This window comes from Arvicanthis niloticus, chromosome 7, assembly GCF_011762505.2.
Source record: "Arvicanthis niloticus isolate mArvNil1 chromosome 7, mArvNil1.pat.X, whole genome shotgun sequence".
NCBI lineage: Eukaryota > Metazoa > Chordata > Mammalia > Rodentia > Muridae > Arvicanthis > Arvicanthis niloticus.
In genome coordinates, this window is record NC_047664.1 from 55,155,437 (window position 1) to 55,174,416 (window position 18,980).

The 18,980-nt window shown below is 44.3% G+C and overlaps 1 long non-coding RNA gene across 4 annotated transcripts; it reads left to right on the top strand.

The window, feature by feature from the left end:
- The first annotated feature begins 4,967 nt into the window (after positions 1–4,967).
- On the top strand, positions 4,968–17,908 carry LOC143443101 (uncharacterized). Of its 4 annotated transcripts, none has more exons than XR_013111839.1 (4): positions 4,968–5,289; positions 6,689–6,830; positions 12,487–12,648; positions 13,990–17,908. It is a non-coding gene; the product is annotated as an uncharacterized LOC143443101 (long non-coding RNA). The 4 variants fall into 4 exon arrangements; XR_013111841.1 differs by lacking the exon at positions 6,689–6,830 and having other exon boundaries at positions 13,990–17,005; positions 17,235–17,908; XR_013111840.1 differs by lacking the exon at positions 6,689–6,830 and having other exon boundaries at positions 4,969–5,289; positions 13,990–14,139; positions 16,600–17,901.
- The last annotated feature ends 1,072 nt before the right edge of the window (positions 17,909–18,980 follow it).

The following is an 18,980-nucleotide window of genomic DNA, read 5'->3' on the forward strand; positions in this document are numbered from 1 at the left end:
TCTACTTGTTAACCTGTGTTCTCTTGTAATTTTTAAAGGGAGTTATTTATGCCCTCCTTAAGGTCCTCTATCATGTTCATGAGATGGGATTTTAGGTCAGAATCTTGCTTTTCAAGTGTATCTAGGATATCTAGGGCTGCTATGGAGGGAGAACTGGGTTCTGATGATGCCAAGTGGCATTGGTTTCATTGCTTATGTTCTTGTTCTTGCATCTCAACATCTGGTTATCTCTGGTGGTAACTGGCCTTGCTATCTCTGACTGGAGCCTGTCCTTCCTGTGAGCCTGGTTATGATGGACCTCCTGGAAGTCAAGCTATCTCTGAGTGTGGGTAGGAAATGTGGGCAGAGGGGTGCTGGAGCACCTAATCTGCCCCCAGGCACAGTTGTAGATTGGAAGGGCAGATAGGTTCTGTGTCCTCTGGGCCCCATGAGGATCCTAGTTAGGCCAGTCATTGGGGTTGGGTAGGGGTCTCACTTGAGTCTGGTTGTGGCAGACCTCCTGGGAATCAAGCTGTCTCTAGGTGTGGGTAGGGGGACTGGAGCACCCGTTCTGCCCCCACATACTAATTTTTAAAAGTAAGCATTCTGCCACCATTTCTAGTTGACTTTCTGTTTGGATTATCCCAGGGTTTATCTGTATTACATGCAAAAATAAATCAATAAGCAGCAAAAACAACAACAGCAATAGTTTATCTGTTTTGTTTTCAGAGACAGAGTCACTCTAGGTAGGCCTAGCTGTCCCAGAACTTACTATGTAGGCCAGGCTGTCTTTGAACCCATGAAGATCTTCCTGTCTCTGTCTCCCAAGTCTTGGGAGACTAAAATGTACGCCACACCTGGCCATACATGGTTCCTTAATAGTGTGACCATATGCTAAACATTGAGCATCTGTTACACACTTCCTCTGTCCAGGTTCAGAGCTGAAGGTCCCCATTTGTGTTAGTAATGTTTTTGTGGCTGCTGTAATAACCTCAAAAAAGCATTCTATGGGAGTAGGGTTTATTCTGGCTCACAGTTTGAGGGGCTCGTTCGAGTATGGTGGGGAAGGCACAGCAGCTTGAGCTGGAGGCTGGCTGTTCACCTTTGTACTCACAGTGAGGAAGTAGAGAAAGATCACAAAGTAGAAACATAATATCAAGTCTCAACACCTGCCCCTGGTGCCTTACTTCCTCTAGCAAGGCTCCAGAACCTTCCCAAACAGTGTCACTAACAGTGGGCCAAGTGTACAAACACATGAGCACATGAAGGACATTTTGCATCAAACCCCACCACTGCCCTTCCCTTCCATGGCTGGAGCAATACTAACTGTGTGGCAAGGGCTCCATGGATATTCCTGTAACAAATGAATTATTTGCAGCAAATATTAGCTGGGCCTGCTGTGCTGAGCCCTGCGCAAATGAAACAAAATGATTTGTATGTGAGTTATATTGATAGAAAGGGGAAAAAAGGGTTAGTGTTCAGACAACTTAGTCATTTAATTCACATCTTAAAAAGCCACTCTAAATCCCAAGCAGGCTAGAAAATTAATTCTAATTGAAAATATTAATGATTGTGCGATCAGGGTAAGGTCAAACTTAAGGGATAGTGGAGTTTCCTTCTCTTTGCTTTGGTAGGAATAATTGAATTCAGTCTGTGTAAAGCATTGCGTGCCTCTAGATAATGCCTTTTGTGAAGATGCTTCAAAGTTTACTCTCAAAACCCTTCAACAATGGTTTTTCTGAGACCCTCATATTTCCCCTGTGCTGCCCAAAGGCGGACACATTTACTGTGAGGTGTAACTGAGGAAGCTTGTACCTCTTCAGGTTCTGCCAAAAGCCACATACTAACAGAAGAGCAGTGGGGAGTTGAACCTGGGATTCCAGCTTTTAGCAGGGAATGTTTCTCATCATGTCTCCTCCTTGTGATTCTGGTAGGTTCTGAGGGGTTACACAGGTAGTTGTGCCTTTTTTTTTTTTTTTTTTTTTTTTTTTTTTTTTTTTGTGGTGTTAGGTTGTTTTTGGTCTTTAAAAACATCTTTTGGAGATTTTATTGAACGTTTAATTTGGTGTAGGAGTGCGTGTGCATATGCGTGTGTTTGTGTGTGTGTGTGTGTGTGTGTGTGTGTGTGTGTTTGTATACCACAGTGCACTTGAGAAGGTCAGAGAACAATTTAGGTCTTCTTGTTTCCTACATGAGTTCTGGGGATAGAACCCAGGTCCTCAGGCTTGGTGACAAGCAGCCTTACCCACTAAGCTACCTCATGAACCTAGCAGGAGAGGGCTTAATAGTGTACAGTTAATTTAAGAGTTATTCTGCACTCATTGTCTTGGCAAAGCAGATTTTCCCTATAGTAAGAGAAGGTTAATTTTATGTGTCATCTTGTCAAGGCCATGGTGCCAGCTGTTCTGTCAATTACCAGTGCAGATGTTGTGGTGATAGTGCCTATTATCTGGGATTAACATTTAAATCAGCAGACTTTCAGCCTTTCCTAATCTCAAACTAATCAGTGGAAAGCCTTAAGGAAAAAAAGACAGAGGGTGTGGGGAGGAGACCCAGTCAGTCACACACTTACCATGTTGTATGTTAGTTATTTTCCTTCTTCATGTGACAAAAATATTTGACCAAACAACAAAATAGGGAAGGCTTTCTTTTGGTTTCTGGTTCCTAGGGGGGTCTATCACGACAGGGAGGGGATGGTATGGGGAGTAGAAGGCTAGTTGGTTACATTGCATGAGAGGTCAGGAAGCAGAGCATGAATAGGGGGTCAGGACTATAAAGGTTCTAAGACCACCCCCAGCCATCCACTTCCTAAATAAGGCTCTTCCTAAAGGTTCCACAACCTTCTCATGTGGCGCCACCAACTGGGCACCAAGTGATCACAAGACACAAACACAAGAGCCAGTGGTGGACATTTTGTACCCAACCCCAATAATGCCATGTAAGCATGGGAACTTGATTTTTGAACCATGCCAAGAATTTCTAGGCCCAGAGTACAGGAAGCAGCAACAGGTGGATCCCTGGAGTTTAGCAGCCAGCCAGTCTAGCTGAATCCAGGAGATCCAGGTTCAGCAAGAGAACTTTTCTTTAAAAAGTGAGGTAGAGAGAAATGAGGAAGACAATGTCTGGCTTTTACACATGTGCACACACACATGTACACCTCTCATACACATGTGGACACACCAACAAAAAACATATATACATGTATACATCATACATACACACATACAAACAGAGGGAGGGAAGGAGGGAGGGAGGGAGGGAGGGAGAGAAAGAGAGAGAGAGCGAGAGCTCTTCTAGAGGCGAAGGAATTCTCCCTTCAGACAGACTTTGGATCCAAGAGTTGGATGAGTTAGGTCAGTTGTCAGTATTTTACACTCACTGACTTCCATAATTCTGTGGGCCAGTTCCTTAAAGTGAATCTTTCTTTGTGGATCTATGTCATTAGTAATAGCAAATACACACATGTCCTATTGAAGTTTCCCTGGAGAATGCTGACTAAGGTCCTATCTGATGCCTTCCTGGTAGATGACGAAAGTGCTAACAAAGTGGAGTTGGTGCTGGTGTCTACATGGTGTGCCAACTGCCTGGTAGACACTGCCCTTGGATGTGTCTCGTGTAGTGGGACACACCGCAAACACACTATGCTGTATGGAGCTTTGTTCCTTATCACACAGATGAGGAAATTTTGGTGTGTTAATTACCAGTGTGGGAACGCTTTTAGGAAGGGACAGAGAATGTAGCCAGGTTTCCAGCCCTAAGCTGGACCAAATATTTCTAGACTTCCTGTGGCCATCCATCTTGCAAGCAGCTGGAGAGCTCGCTCATTGTGGCAAAGATTCCACAGCTGGTCACCATTTGCAGATATGATATTTTCTCTGGATAGAAACAAATGTCTACTCGTTGGGCATATGTAATAGAATGCTTTGATGTATGATGAGGACAACCGTTCTGATTTTTTTTTTTACTTCTTTTCTAAGTCTGTCCACAATAATTCCAATATCTGTCATTGGGGATCTCACAAAATTGATAAGAAAGTACAGCTTTCATGTATGGGTGAAGACAAAGGTCTGTCTTTCTATTTGGTTTTAGTTTGGGAGGTGTTTGGGGCACAGACAGGGCAGTGCTGCGTACAGGAGAAATGGTAACAAATGACCTGGAGCTGGTCCTTTTTTTTTTTTTTTTTTTTTTTGCATACCTTGTGTGCTTGGGGAGTGCCAGCTGATGTTCCTGAGAGATAAAGAAAAAAGACAGGTGAGCTTGTGAGCATGTGCCCGCCACCTGTCCCAGGGCAGTACTTGAGCTAGGTGTCCTTTATCTCATCTGTCACGCTGCACATGTACAATTATAGGAAACCTTGAAAAGAATCAGCTGTCTTTCTCTTGCATGGAGAAGCTCCGTGCATTGTCTTGCATGGAGACTTTATGTAAGCGTTGAAAATGACAGGTACTGCCGGATCACCCCTTACATGCTCTTGTTTTTCGGTTCCTCTCCCTCAATTCTGCAGGGTGGCAGAGTTGCTGCAGATGGATAGAGTAAAGTCGTGGGCAGGTCACCTCTACTGGGCTGTCCAAAACCAGTGACATGCAAGACAAAGCAATTGCTCACTACCCCTCTGATGGAGTGCCAGGGATTTCTGCAATTACCTTAATCCTTTCCTCCTGGCGTGAACTTTACAGGAAAGCCACTGCCTGCCATTATCCCCCGAACCCTCTCTAATCTCTGTCCACACAGCAACATGGGCAGATGCTTTGCTGCTTGCCATGTTGCCTGCCTCTCTGAGCCCAGTGTCACTGTGAGGCCAGCTGCGGATGACAGATTGCTAAATCTGGCCTCCTAGAGGCAGGAAATTCTCAGATGAAGTAGTGCTGGCTGCTCCAGTCACTCTGTGGGCCTGAGGCCTGTTTTTAGGCAGGCCCAGAAAGTTCTGGAAGGTTGCCGCATGACTCAGGCACTCTCTTGTAGAGAATGTCCTCCTTCCACCTCTGGCAGAGCCTGTTGTTGAGGGCTGGTCTTGTTTAGGACTTAGATTTGGGCATTCACCCAGGAAAAGCCCATCTCTTCCAGCAAAGAGTCACCAGATACCAAAGCTAACAGAGTAAAGAGAGGATTGTGTTGGTCCTGCTTATTGTCTGAACACCCTGGGGCCAATCTGTTTATACCCAAATGTTCATTGTTTCTTTTATTTCTACCCTGCCTGCACTTGTGTGGTTTCTGTGAGGCTGCTCATTTAGATCCAGAAGCTGCTGGAAGACATGGACATCAGTCACCCCTTGCCTGTCTGTGTAACCTGTGGACCACAGCAGTACATTAGTAAGTAATTTTTTTTTTTAGTTTAATGTTTATTTGATTTTCAAAGTGTGTGTGTGTGTGTGTGTGTAAGACAGACAGAGAGAGAGAGAGACAGAGACAGAGAGAGAGAGAGAGAGAGAGAGAGAGAGAGAGAGAGGCATTGGATCCTCTTGAGCTAGAGTTACAGGCAATTGTAAACTATGGTAATATTGGTTGTCAGTTTACAAGATCTAGCATCACCTAGGAGACAAACTTCTGTGAGGGATTCCTAAGATTACATTAACTGAGGTAGGAAGATCCACTCTCACTGTGGGCAGCGCTATTCCATAGGGTGGGGTCCTGGACTGGATATAAAGGGAAAGAGTGAGTTCAAGCAGCAGCCTGCATCTCCCTCTCCTCCTTAACTCTGAGGCGGTGTGAGCAGCTGCCCCAAGCGAACTCCTGCATCTGTGCCTCCTCAGCCATGATGGACTGAATGTGCCAAGTGAGTTAACATAAACCCGTCCTTCAAGTTGCTTCTGTCAGGTACTGTCATGGACATGAGAAAATTAGCTAATCAGTATATCATGGGCGCTTAATGAATGTGCTGTGCCAATGGGAGCGGCTATTCCTCATATACACACCTCCAGTGCTTTTGTTTCTTAAGGCAACTTCATGTAACATTTTTCTGTTGATATTGAGGTATACACTAGAATTCCCATTTTTTCAAAAGGAAATGACAGATGTTAAGAAATGGTAAAAAATACGGCCTATGGACCCATTTGGCCCTACTATTTGTTTTTGTCAATAAATTTTTTAATTAGTTTTTTTTTTTTTTTTTTTTTTTTGTGAGACAGAGTCTCACTATGTAGTTCTAGCTGGTTTGAACTTGTTATGTAGACCAGGCTGGCCTTGAATCTACAGAGATCCACCTGCCTCTTTCTCCTTTATGCAAGCGTTAAAGATGTGTTGTGCAGCCACACCTGGCCTATCTGTAAATATTTACGGGCTCACAGCCACGGCCACTGGGTTCCACATTGCTTGTGGCCCCTCTTGTGCTGCAAAAGCCAAGTCGAGTTGTGGATGCTTTTGAAGGCTAAAATGTTTACTTTCTGCTCCTAAGCAGAGAATGCTTGCTAACCTGTGGTATGGGTCATCAGAGGTGGAGCCAGGTTGTTCATCTCTGTTGATGCCTTAGCTTGGGTTCACACTGGGGTCATATTTTTCTCTTGATAGAAAAAGGCCTAGTGGAAACCCATAGACAGGGAGCTCTAAAGATGTTTCTCTGCGTGTTTGAAAATCAATCTACAGCCTGCCTTTGCATCCTTATCTACAGCTTCCAACTCCGCAGAAACCTGCAACCTGGGCTTGTTCTTGTTTTTTTTTCCAGGCTAGTGTTCCTGGCTACTCACTGTGTACTGTTCTTTTTTCTCAAACCCAGCCAGGTCAGAGACCTCTCAGAAGCTTTTTTCAGAGCAGCACAGTGGAGGCAAGATTGCTCTCAGAGGTGCTACCAGTCCCACCAGCAGAAACACAGCTCGCCTGCTCCTGCCCATTTCTCCCAAGTGTCTACTCTGTGCCAGGTCTGATCCCAGGAGTGAAAAGAATAAGAGGCAAGTTATGTTGCCTCCTGTAAGTGGCAGCATAATTGTCTAATGAGTAACACGGATCAAAAAGACAAAGAGACAGCAAGAAAGTGTGGAGTGTTATCCACTAAAGGGATGTATTATTTAGTAAGTCCATAATTCAAATATGGGAACCAAGGAGACACACTGAAGCCAAAGCACAGGGAGGGATCTTCCTGTGTTCCACAGTACAGGCTCAGGAGATCAGATGGCAATGTGAGGTCCTTTGAGGTGAGACTGGGATCGATCTCAGGCCTGCCCTCTACCTCCAGGACCTATAGCCAGTCATCTGCTCTAATTCCCTCCCCACCCCCACCCCACCCCCCCGCCAACCCCCAGTATTGATCAATCTTTATTGTCAAGTTGACTTGATTTAAAGTTACCTAGGAGATACACCTCTGGGTATATGTACTGATGTTTCCAGAGTAGATTGACTGAGATCACCACTGAATGTGGACTGTACAGTTTTATGGACTAGGGTCTCAGACTGGATAAAAAGAAAACATTGAGACAAGGACCAGCATTTATCTCTCGACTTCCTGACTGTGTGTATACATCTCCTCAGCCTCCAGCCAGCTTTGTCTAAGTCCCATTCTTAGGTGAGAGGCCATCCTTTGACAACATTGCAGGCCTGGCCAAAGCTCCATCTTCAGAAGAGACCTGTACAGGGCTAGAAGGCACAGAGAGATGCAGGATCCAGTATGTCTAGATCCTGGTCTAGAATTGTCTGAAGGAGGGTCAGGTGAGAAGGAAGGGTCATCAATGGGCTTGGGTGGGAGCAGCCACTCAATGGATCAACTTAGGGTCTTATGAGCAGACATGTAGCTCCAGGGAGTCAGAACTGTTTCCTTTCCAGTGCAGAAACCAGAAAAGAAGCTGTGTGGGTTTTTTCATGGCCGGTTACATAGCATAAACAACTTAAAGAGAGGAAACACTAACTTCATCTCACAGTTTCAGAGGTGTCAGTACATCACGGAGAAGGACAGATCCAAATGGAGCAGCTCACGCCACAGTGACTAGAGAAAACAACTGCCTGCCTAGCCAGCTCTTTCATACAGAGAGAGCCTCAGCCTCTATGATATTGGGCCCCTATTCTCCTTTCTTTAATCAATCCATCCTAGAAATGTCCCCCAAGGACACATACAGATGTGTGCTTTTCCAGTCTCCCAAGCTCTTCTCAATTCAATCAAGGTGACAATCAAAATTAACCATCAAAGAACTCAAGGCCAGGATGCTCCCTGTTCCCTGATTAGACTAGACAGAAGAGATGTGGTGGAGTCCCAGAGCTAGTCTGAACGTAGGTGAAGGGGATGAGGTTGAAGGGAGAGATATTAAAACAAGCAAGAAACGAAATAGACAGGTGTGGCCCTCTCAGTGCTGCAGTCTGTCCTGCTGTCTGTCCTGCTGTCTGCTCAGGTTCAGGGAGCCCTCAAGCTTGGAGGACATTAGAAGAGGAAGGGCAGTGTTCCGTGTTGAGTGTAGGTGAGCCAGCTGAGAAGGCCAGTGTGGAATGGGGAGAGGAGAAAGCACAAGGATAAAGCCAAACAGGAGGAAACGAAGGCCGTGAAGGAATTGTGGTGAACCAGCCTGTGTGGGCTCCACAAGATTGATGTGAGGAAGGAGGGGCCAGCAGTAAAAGGAGCCTCCTGCAAATGTCAGTGTTGTACAAACAAGCAAGGGAGGAGAAAACTATTACAGGAGATGCTTTCTGACAGAGGGGGAGTTGATCTACATACTTCCCCAGCCAGGTAGCTCTGAGAGTACTGTCCTCTCTCTTACAGGGTCAGGTAAGAAAACAGAAGGCATTGAACCTCAAGAACATGGAAATTAAGAAATACCAATGACAATAAACGTGTTGCAAAAAAAAAAAAAAAAAAAGAAGGACTTAATGTTTGGCACAACCACAAATCTAAGCAAAGACACATAAGGCTCGACTTAGATGCCAGAGGCCAAACATGCTGGGGTTTGTTGTTTTTGAGAAAGGATGCCACTCTGTAACTTCATCAGTCCTCCTGCGTTGGTTTCCTCCATACTAGAATTAAAGATGTGAGCACACTGTTTTCAATGAACTCTTCAGCCGAGTTGTTATTCAAGGGCACATGATCTTGGAGGACTCCTGTGTCAGTCATCTCTGGTTGGAACACTGTCTCAATGCTCTTTGCCCTAAACAGGGCCCCCTTCCAAGAGAATATTATATTCTCCCTATCACAGTGTGATTTTTATGGGCGTTTAAAATCACACTAGCAAAACACACTGCCTTTGTAGGGAGGTGCTGACGTGACTGCAGGACACCAGGCTGCCAACATTCATTTTCCTCATCAGCTTGACTGCCCTAAAACACTGCCCTTGAGGCTCTTCCTAGACAAGCTGGCTCTGTCAGCCCTGCAGTGCCTTGGAATAAGAAGGCCTCTCCTGAGGATTGCCAAGCGGTTTGGACAGAGGCAGGCTCTTCATTCAAAGGATGCTGGCTAACCCTTTTCACTTCAGGTCATCTTGGTCAACTTGCCTACCGAATCTCAGGCTACTGGTTTTTATGTCCTCCATTCAATAGTGTTTAATGAGTGGTGTGAGGCCCAAAATTGAGCCCCAACACAGTGTGTCTTGTGGTGGCTGGTGAAATACAAAGGGCCTCAAACCAAACGACAGGTTCCCCTTGGTATCCCGCTTCCACTGATAAGGTCCCCCCTAGCAACTTTCTCATGAAATAAAGCAAGTAGAGTTCTGGCTTGTCCCTGAATCTCAAGTTTCCTTCTCTTATTAGTCTGCAGAATTATCTAAACAAGCCGACCATATCATCTCATGAGAATGAGGGCACCACCTTATCCTCATGCGGTAAATCCGGTAGCTCACTGTTTTACGTTGCAGTCCTTATGGAAACTGGTACAGGGCAGTGTATCTGTACCTGCCGCTGTCACAAAATACCTACCAAAAAAGGCTTAAGGAAGGGTTGTGTGGTCCAGTGCTTCTTACCATGTTGATAAGAAGGCCTAGCTGCCACCAGTCTGCAGTAAGGAAGCAGATGAACGCTGTTCTGGCTTCTCTTTAACCTCTCTGCCCTTTTATTCAGTCTGAGACCCTTGCTCATGGGATGGTTTTACCCACATTCCAGAAGGGTCCTTAGTTAAGCTACGCTGGATTTCCCTCAGAGGGCTGTGTCTCCTACATAGGTGATTCCAAATTTAGACAAGAGAATGTCAACTATCACAGGCAGTAAGTTCTTCCTCCCTTTAAACACCCGCCTTTGATAATAAACCACTCGGTTCAGTATCAGGTATCAAGTATCTCCCAGTCCCTAAGCCCTAGGTATGTGGGTCTGTGTTTCTGCCTCGCTGCTGGGTTGTCAGAACTCCACTGATATGTGTGGCTCAGGGAGGTGAAACGCAGAGGCACCGGGCTGCATACCTACCTTGCTGCTGTGGACCAGAGTGTGTTAAATTGTTGCTCAGGGAAGGCAGAACACAGTCTGGGGTAGAAAGGCTGTGGTACTCAAATCCCTGGGAACCCAGGTAACTCTGGGAACCAACCATGACCCTGGATTGTGGGGCAGGGGTGGAGGGGGGCACTGCTTAGTGAGTGCCAAGAGTACAGAGGGGCTTCTTCTATGGGAGACTTAGGCGCTGCTCTGTATGATGAAGGCCTCCCACCCCAGGGGTCCTTGATGAAGGAGGCAGTCTTTGCTTGCCCAAACTACTTTATTCATGGAGGATGAGGGTGCATACAACTTACTTAGGGTGAACCAGAGATTAAATACCTTTTTGCAGGAAGGGATGCCCAGGAAGGGAGGCTCATTGGCTAAACACTCAGAGGTCTATCTAGATATCTCGTTAGTATGGAGAACTCTAGGCTCTGTGCTACAAGACCAGTTGTCATGGTCCTCTTGGTGGGGTGTCATGGTCACATGCTCCAGGACAGGGAGCTAGTTTGAACTTCAGCTGTTCTCAATTATGAGATTTACCAGGGTTCTGAACTTGCTACTACCTTGCTGGTTGTATTGTCTGGTGGCATGGTCCAGTCCACTGCCCCATGTAGGTGGAGAATTTTTCCCTCACCAACAAATTCAGTTGGAGGTCATTAAATAATATAGGCAAACAACAAACCCCGTCTACACTCCCCAGGTTTTAGATGTGGGACTTGGGGTTCATTGTTTAGCTTTCAGGAGAGAGAGAGAGAGAGAGAGAGAGAGAGAGAGAGAGAGAAAGAGAGAGAGAATGAATCTTAGCCAGTGTAAATTCGTGAGAAACAGCCTTGTCCAGAGATGGTTTTCAGTGAAACTGCTCTCTTTATTTGGGGGGAACAAGGGCTATACAAACTTTGGGAAGTGGGTAGGGGTTTTCAAGGTGAGCGTACATCATTGGTGGGGGGGGAGGAGCTGAGGTGCTGAGAATGCTTCATTTACATAAAGAGGAATTTTGAGTGCTTGCTGGACATGTCCTTGTAATGAGACAGGAAGTTTAACCTGTAATCTGGCTATGTGACTACCTCAAGGGTGGTGGGCGTCGGGGATAGTAAGGCTTATATGTGCTAGGGCATGCAGGCCCAGAGCAGGGAGGAAGCAGTCCTACTTCTGCCAGTCTCAGGATGAGATTTTCGGGGTTTGGACATGTCTTAACCTCTTACTCCTGACCCACTCCCCAGTCACATGGCTTTCTGACCCCACACTGGTACCAACCTGCCTGAGAGTTTCTATTGCTGCTATGAAACACCACAACCAAAAAGCAATTTGGGAGAGGAAAGATAAGTTTAATTGGTTTATAATTTCACATTGTAGTCCATCATCAAAGGAAGTCAGGACAGGAACTCCAACAGGGTAGGAACCCGGAGGCAGGAGCTGATACAGAGGCCATGGAGGAGTGCTGTTTATTGGCTTACTCGGCCTGCTCTCTTATAGAAGCCAGGTCCAACTCCCAGGGGATGGCACCACCCACAGTGGGCTGGGCCATCCTCCATTGGTCACTAATTAAGAAAATGCCCCACAGCCGGATCTTAGGAAGGCATTTTCTCAATTGAAGTTTCCTCCTTTCAGCTGACTTTAGCTTGTGTCAAGCTGATTTAAAACTAGTCAGAACAAAGGTAGATATGATTATTGGTGGGGCCTGTTGAGGTGGGAATGTTATCGGGTTAGGAAGTCTGAAACATGAGAACTCAGCCTTTGGAATATTCTAGGAGAAAACAGTCAGTGCAAATGACGTAAGGTGAGGGCTAAGGAGCCATGTTGGAGGAACCTGAAAGCGATCAGTGATGCTGAAGAGAAAGACGGGGACCACTCATACACCTTAGGGACAGCAGGTACCTTCTACAGGAAGCCCTCTCAAGGTCAAAGCTCCCAGACAACCATCACAGTGCTTTGCAGGAAGATACAAGCTCAGGAATGGAGAATTAGGCAGAGAGGGCCCCCTCTCCACAGAGGAAGGACAGGGTTGTCTATGCTAGTGAAATACGTACCGTGAGACTGTTTAAAGGAAACACAGCCCATTCAGAACTGGGTAGAAGCCGAGACACATGGACTCTGACTGATAGAGGATTTCCTGAGAACTGCTTCAGTGAATGAGCATAACCACTTCTCTCTCTCTCTCTCTCTCTCTCTCTCTCTCTCTCTCTCTCTCTCTTCATTCAGTCCTGGAGCTTGAACCTAAGACCTCATGAATGCTAGAGCATCAGCAAATGGAAACCGAAAGATCCTACCCAGTGATTTTCAGGCAAGAGAAGTGTCTCAGCTTTGCATTGAGTCTTCATTATTTCCTGGATATGTGGAGCTTGAACAACCTCCTAAGGAACTGTGAGCCTTGGTTTTCTGATCTATAAAATGGGGATATCGACGACGGTGGTATACATTTAGCTATTATAGAGCTTATCTGGAGAGCTCCTGGCAAATTCTTACATCCTATGCACTGTCCTGACAAGAGCCTAGTCTGCAGGATATTTATCCGTTAATGATAATCTGCTGTTTTCCATTCAGAGATTAAAGTCACAAATGACTTTGCTTTATCCCCAATTATCCTGGGTTTTGAATCACAAGGAAGTGACAGCTTCCGCTGTCCTATCTCCTGGATGCTTCCCTAGGTTAAGGGGACAGTTGCAGACTGTTCCAAAAATGCGATTCTTTAAACAATTTTAGACTTTGTTTTTTAGTTAAAACTGTGGGAAATTTAAACATCTATACTTTTTGTATATCAAAGGGTTAAATAACACAAAATTCCATTCTTTAAAAAAAAAATTCGGAGGGAAGGCACTTGGCAAAAATTCAAATTCCTCCAGGGTCAGCACTTCCTGAAATCAAAATAAATTCGCAAGTTTCATTTCTCCCTGGACACTGTACCTCTGCATTAGGCAGTCCTATGAGAATGTGGGGTTGAGCTCTGACCACTCAGAGAGAGGCACAGGACCTCTCTGCTTTAGGAATAAAAACCCAACAGAAACTCCCACTGGGCGTGTCGATTTGCTTTATTTAGCAGAGCTATGCAGTCTTCTGCAGAAATAAACCTTTTTGCTTTGCATAAATACTGTAGACTGGGTGGCCACTTTTTGAGACCCTAGATCCATTTCCAACAGAAAACAACACAGTCCCATTGGAGAAATTATAGAGAACATGGACAAGTATTCAGGGGAAAATAAAAACCACTTTAACCTGTGTTTGCTCAAGTGTGTTGACACACAACAGCAGCAGTTCATTCCCTCTTAGGCCCTTATTTCAGTTCGGTTCAGTGTTTTAGACAGAGTCTCACTGTGTAGCCCAGGCTAGCCTCCAAGTCACACCCTGACTGTCGAGATTCCAGGCGTACACGGCCATGCCCGCATCTCTATCCATCCATAACTCTACACGTCATACCTTACGTGCATTACGTTTATTCTAATTTTAAGTCACAATTATATTACAAGCATGTGTGCATCGTTAATAATTTCCATTCACATCTTAAGTGGCTGTGCCATATTGCATTATTGGATTTGCCGTGGCTTTCCTAATGATATCCTTTACCACCGGCTCTTTAGAGTAAAAAAAAAAAAAAAAAATTTAGCGAGTCGTATATTATAATTAGCACTGGGCTATCAAATGAGAACAGTGTGTTCAGATCACTTATTGAAAGAATCTAATTTTATTTAGTTTCTCATTCTTATACAGGGTGAGGAAGACTCCGAGTGGCACAGAACAGAGGCTGGCTAAGTGGCCAGCCTGTTTTGGGAAGTAAACGTTACTGGAATGCAGCTACATTCTCTTGCTCCTATGTCATCAATGACTGCTTTCCTTCATGGACAGAACTGTGCGGGTCAGGTCTGTGAAACCTTTCTTTGCTATCTGACCCTTTATTAAAAATACTTTGTGGAGTCCAGCAGTGATAGTGCATGCCCTTTAATCCTGGCACTTGGGAGGCAGAGGCAGGCAGATTTGAGTTGGAGGCCAGCCTAGTCTACAGAGCGAGTTCCAGGGCAGCCAGGGCTCCACAGAGAAGCCCTGTCTAAAAACAAACAATGAACAAAGCTTACAGAAATAACTTTGTCAATTCCTGGTAAAGAAGGCAAAGGATCTCAGCCAAACCCGACAGCCTTAGGCACGTCTTTTCATCCACAGTTGCATTATTGGATTTGCCATGGTTTTCCTAATGTTATCCTTTGCCACTGGCTATTCAGAGTAAAAAAAATTAGCAAGTCATATAATTAACACTGGGCTATCAAATGAGGACAGTAGCCTTACTTAAATAGTAAAATAATATTAGCATACTAGACTAAACTCTAGGGCAAAGGTTCTCAGCCTGTATGTCATGACCCTTTTGGTGGCTGCATATCAGATATTTCCCAATGATTCATAAAGGTAGTATAATTACAGACATGAAGTAGCAATGACAGAGTTTTATGGTTGAGGGTCACCACACCATGAGAAACTGTATTAAAGGGTCACAGCATTAGGAAGGTTGAGAGACACTGCTCTAGGGTGAATTAGCATGTGATAATAAAAAAGAAAAAATTAAGCTAAAACCTCAAAAACAAAACTTCCTGGGACATAGCACACTTGTTCTGACTCCTGATCTTATATTTTAAACTCTTACCTTGGATTGAAGATTGATGGAGTAAACATAAACTCAAAAGAAGTTGTGGCATGTATAAAACTATGTTGTAATAATGACTGTCAAACCCAGCAAGGAAGAGATAACGTTATTCTGTAAAAGGTGTTGGGCTATGGTGAGTCGGGGATCCGATTCAAGCCACCCACAGAGGTGAATGCAGATATAGACCCAAGTGAGCAGATACAGCTCCACATCAGGGTTCTCTTTGACAATCTAAAGACACCTACATACTCCTTCTCAGAGTAACTCGTAAATGCGTAAAAGGAAACACGATTACCAAGGAAACCAATTATGTAGAAATTTTAATGCTGGGCAAAATATATGCTCTTTAAACTAAAACATGAACTGATAAGACCTACTATGAAATCTGAAAAAAAAAAAAAAAAAAAAAAACTACAGCAGTTTAAAAATCATGACGAGCCAAAACAAACAATGTAAGATATCGCCACGAACCGTAGACCTAAAGTATAAATACACTTAGCTTGTTTGGGTGACAAATTCAACAGTCTGTTAATACTGCTATGATTTGGTGCCTGTCTGTATACTAAAAAAGAAATAATGTCTACTGGAACTTGGTTAAAACTGAAATGTAATTGTTTGTCAGCCCAAGTTGACTGACCCCCTTCGCTTCTAGGTCAATGCCGTCCAGTTAGATAAACAAAACAACCTTCTGATAAAGGTTATAGAGGTTGAGAGGATTGTTTTTGGCTTCTTAAAGCTAAAGGAGAATCTCTTAACATAGTGGCATTCGAATACTCAAAGAATCGATGAAAATAACTATATTAAATTTTAGAAGTTTGGGGGCTGGAGAGATGGATCAGCCATTCTGAGCGTTTGCTGTGTTTGAGTGGATGACCTGGGTGCCATTCCCAGCATTCATGTAGCAGCTCATGAATGTCATTAACTTTAGCTCTAAGGGACACAAAACCCTTTTTTTGACCTCTTTAGGACCTCCATGAACACACTGCACGGACATATACAGGCAAAACACTCATATACATAAAATAATAAACTTTAATGTTAAAAATAAGGGCTGGAGAGGTGGCTTAGTGGTTAAGAGCTCTTGTTACTCTTGCAAAGGACCTGGGTTTGGGTCTCAGCACTCACGCTGAGTGACTCACAACTGTGAGTGTGTGACTTCAGCTCTAGGAGATCCGATGCCCTCTTCTGGTCTCTGTGGGTACTGTCTGAACGGAGAGCTCTGCCAAGATATCCTTTAATTAAACAGACCTGGGAATGCCTCCCTCAGTCTTGTTAGGAGTACTAGAAACTGGAGACAACTTGATGTGACCCATGGGGACAGAGATGGGTGCCAGTGCTGCATGCTATGAAGCACATGTAGCCCCAAAGGCAACACACTGTTTATATACAATATTCCAGATGCACTCTTAACTAATAAAACTGAGTTAAGAAAAAAAAAATACCAGCTGAGACTGCCAAGATGTTTTTAGCACAATACTGTTCAGTAAACTTAAAACATACACCCACAGAAAACATGACATATTTGGTAAGGCATTTCTTATCTTGAGAAATTGAGTACACACACAAACAAAGGTTGAAGTAGAGGTACAAACAGAACTATGACTCTCAGCCTGCAGTCACCTGTAAACCAATCCCTGGACTTCAACAGTCATCCCAGAATGCCAAATAGTTCTATGTTGGACTTGCAGGAAACCCAGTTGCTGTTCGCACAATGGATCCAAGAAGCTGAGCAACTTGGATAACAAATGGCCCCAACTATCCAGATCTATCAGTCACTGGCAACTTTCACGATTTTGTCCTATTTCCCATTCAGGGCCAAAAACCTCCTCAGAGCCAATCATATATTATTATATACAATAATAAAAGTTTTGTTTTTTTTTTAACAAAACTGAAAGAAGGTGGGTGACTAGGATGTTCTGTGTCTGGTAAGACTGCCTGCAACTCCCCAGCCCAAGAATCCCAGTCAGAAGACCCTTTCGCTACTGTGAAGATTTCCAACCTTCTGTCTGCCTTTGAGCCTTAAAAAAGTCAACAATAGCTGCCTCCCTTGCTCTAGCATGCTCTGAACAAAAAAGTATTTCTTCTTCTCATTTGGTAAGTGTTTATCCCTACCCTCTCTGCGAAGATGGGTTGGGCACAGATGGGTGGCACCCCTTGGTGGATGGGAGGGAACTGGAATGGAAAACAGAGATCAGAGTCCTGCATATACCCAGGCGGGTCACGTGTCACATAGCATGAGATTGACCAAACTCTCATAGGTGTTCAGAGCAGAGCTTCTGTCTTCATTACTTCCCAGTTTTCTTCTACTCTTTCCTGTTTTCAGGCTGCCATGTGCTCGAACTGTCTCGAGATTCACCTGCAGTCAAGTGGAAGTGACGGGGGTGTTTCAGAAGAAAGCAGCAGCCCCTGGCTTCACCTCCCTCAGCAATGCAGAGCTCTTGTCATGGCCATGGTCAAAGCCAATCTTCCCTGAGAAACCCCCAGCCATGGTCAAGGTCAGCCTTGACTCTAGATTTTCCTCTAGCCTGGTTTTATCTCTGTTAGATCCAGTTTAAGCTGGTATTCTCCTTTTGAACTATTCAAGATTAAGGGGGAAAAATACCCTCCCCCCCCCATTTCATCTCATTCTTTTTTTCAGGGAAAATTACTTTTTAAAATTATTAATCTTCTGTGAAGGTTATAATAGAGGACTTGGGCTCAGTTTAGCCATTTATTAAGATATAGGCTACCAAGCCCAGTGGGGGGAAAAATAAACAAACAACTAGCAGTTTACTCGGATTTATGCACAGTCGGGCTAATCAATCAATCTGTAAACACTATGCAAATGTGTGTAAACCCAAACGTAGCCCAGACTTTACGTATGCATTGTTATGTAAACGATCAATCTTGTTAAAGTAAATATTAATATAAAACTGACATTAAACACAAGTTTACACAGCCTTGTTGGTTGGAGCTAGTTTGATTTACACTAAGCTGTAAATAGCAGTAGAACTCTTTTTGGGGGCTTTGGGAAACAGGCTAACTGGAGGTCACTGCATGGTGGTCAGTCCCTACAAGGTCTCCAGGTCCACTCTGAGTGTTTACATGTAATGCATTTCATGGGGAATTTGGGAAGAATATAGACAGTGGCCACTTGTCTGGTCCTATGGCTATCCTTGTTTTTGATCTATCTCCTTTGAGTAACATCTCTCTAGGGCTACTGTTAGGAGCCAAAAGACGCAGACTCTGAACAACAACATAAGGAGAATCATTCACTAATCCTTTTCCTCAGCTTTGGTTGAGACCTAACTGCTGACACCACAGGGGAGCTCTGTGAATAGTGGGTCTCAAATCCCTCTTCTAAGTCTGTCCCTTCTCTTGTGTGTGTGTGTGCGCGCGCGCGTGTGTGTGTGTGTGTGTGTGTGTGTGTGTGTGCCAACTGTGCATGAGGAAGTCACAAGAAAAGTTGTGGGAGTCACTTGTACTTTTCCTGCTGAGCCACCTCAATGGCTCCTTCAAGGATATTTTAAGTTGGTCTCTCTTCAGATCGGCTTTCTGTGGCCATTTAGGACCAAACAGGCTCCTTCCTTGATTGCTCTCTAGAAGGCGCCTCCATCCATGTTGTATATACCTAAGATAACATCTTTTACACACTTAAAATGTTTTACTTTTTTAACCCTTCCTCTCTAAGTTTTTATGAGTACTTTAAGCACCAGTCGTCATAAGTGATGTCTTGGAAAGCTTTGCTGCATGGACAACGTCTGGTGTTAAATCCTGACTTTGTAAGTACTGGATCTTGGAAAAGGTGCTTACTCTGACCCTCCTTTACTTGCATTGAAAACTGAGGATGTGAGTGTTTGTTTCTCAGGGTGGTTGTAATGGTGAAACACAGTTGATAGTGAGCCCCCAAATTTAGAAAACTATAATTTTTCTCAGCTTTCCCCTAGAGGTTCAGGACTCTGGAAACCAGGGTCTAGATTTTTTTTTTTAATTTTATCTTATATTTTATTTACATTTAAGATGCCATCCCCTTTCCACATTTCCCCTCCCTAGAAAACCCCTGTCCCATGCCCTCCCCCTTTCCTTTTTG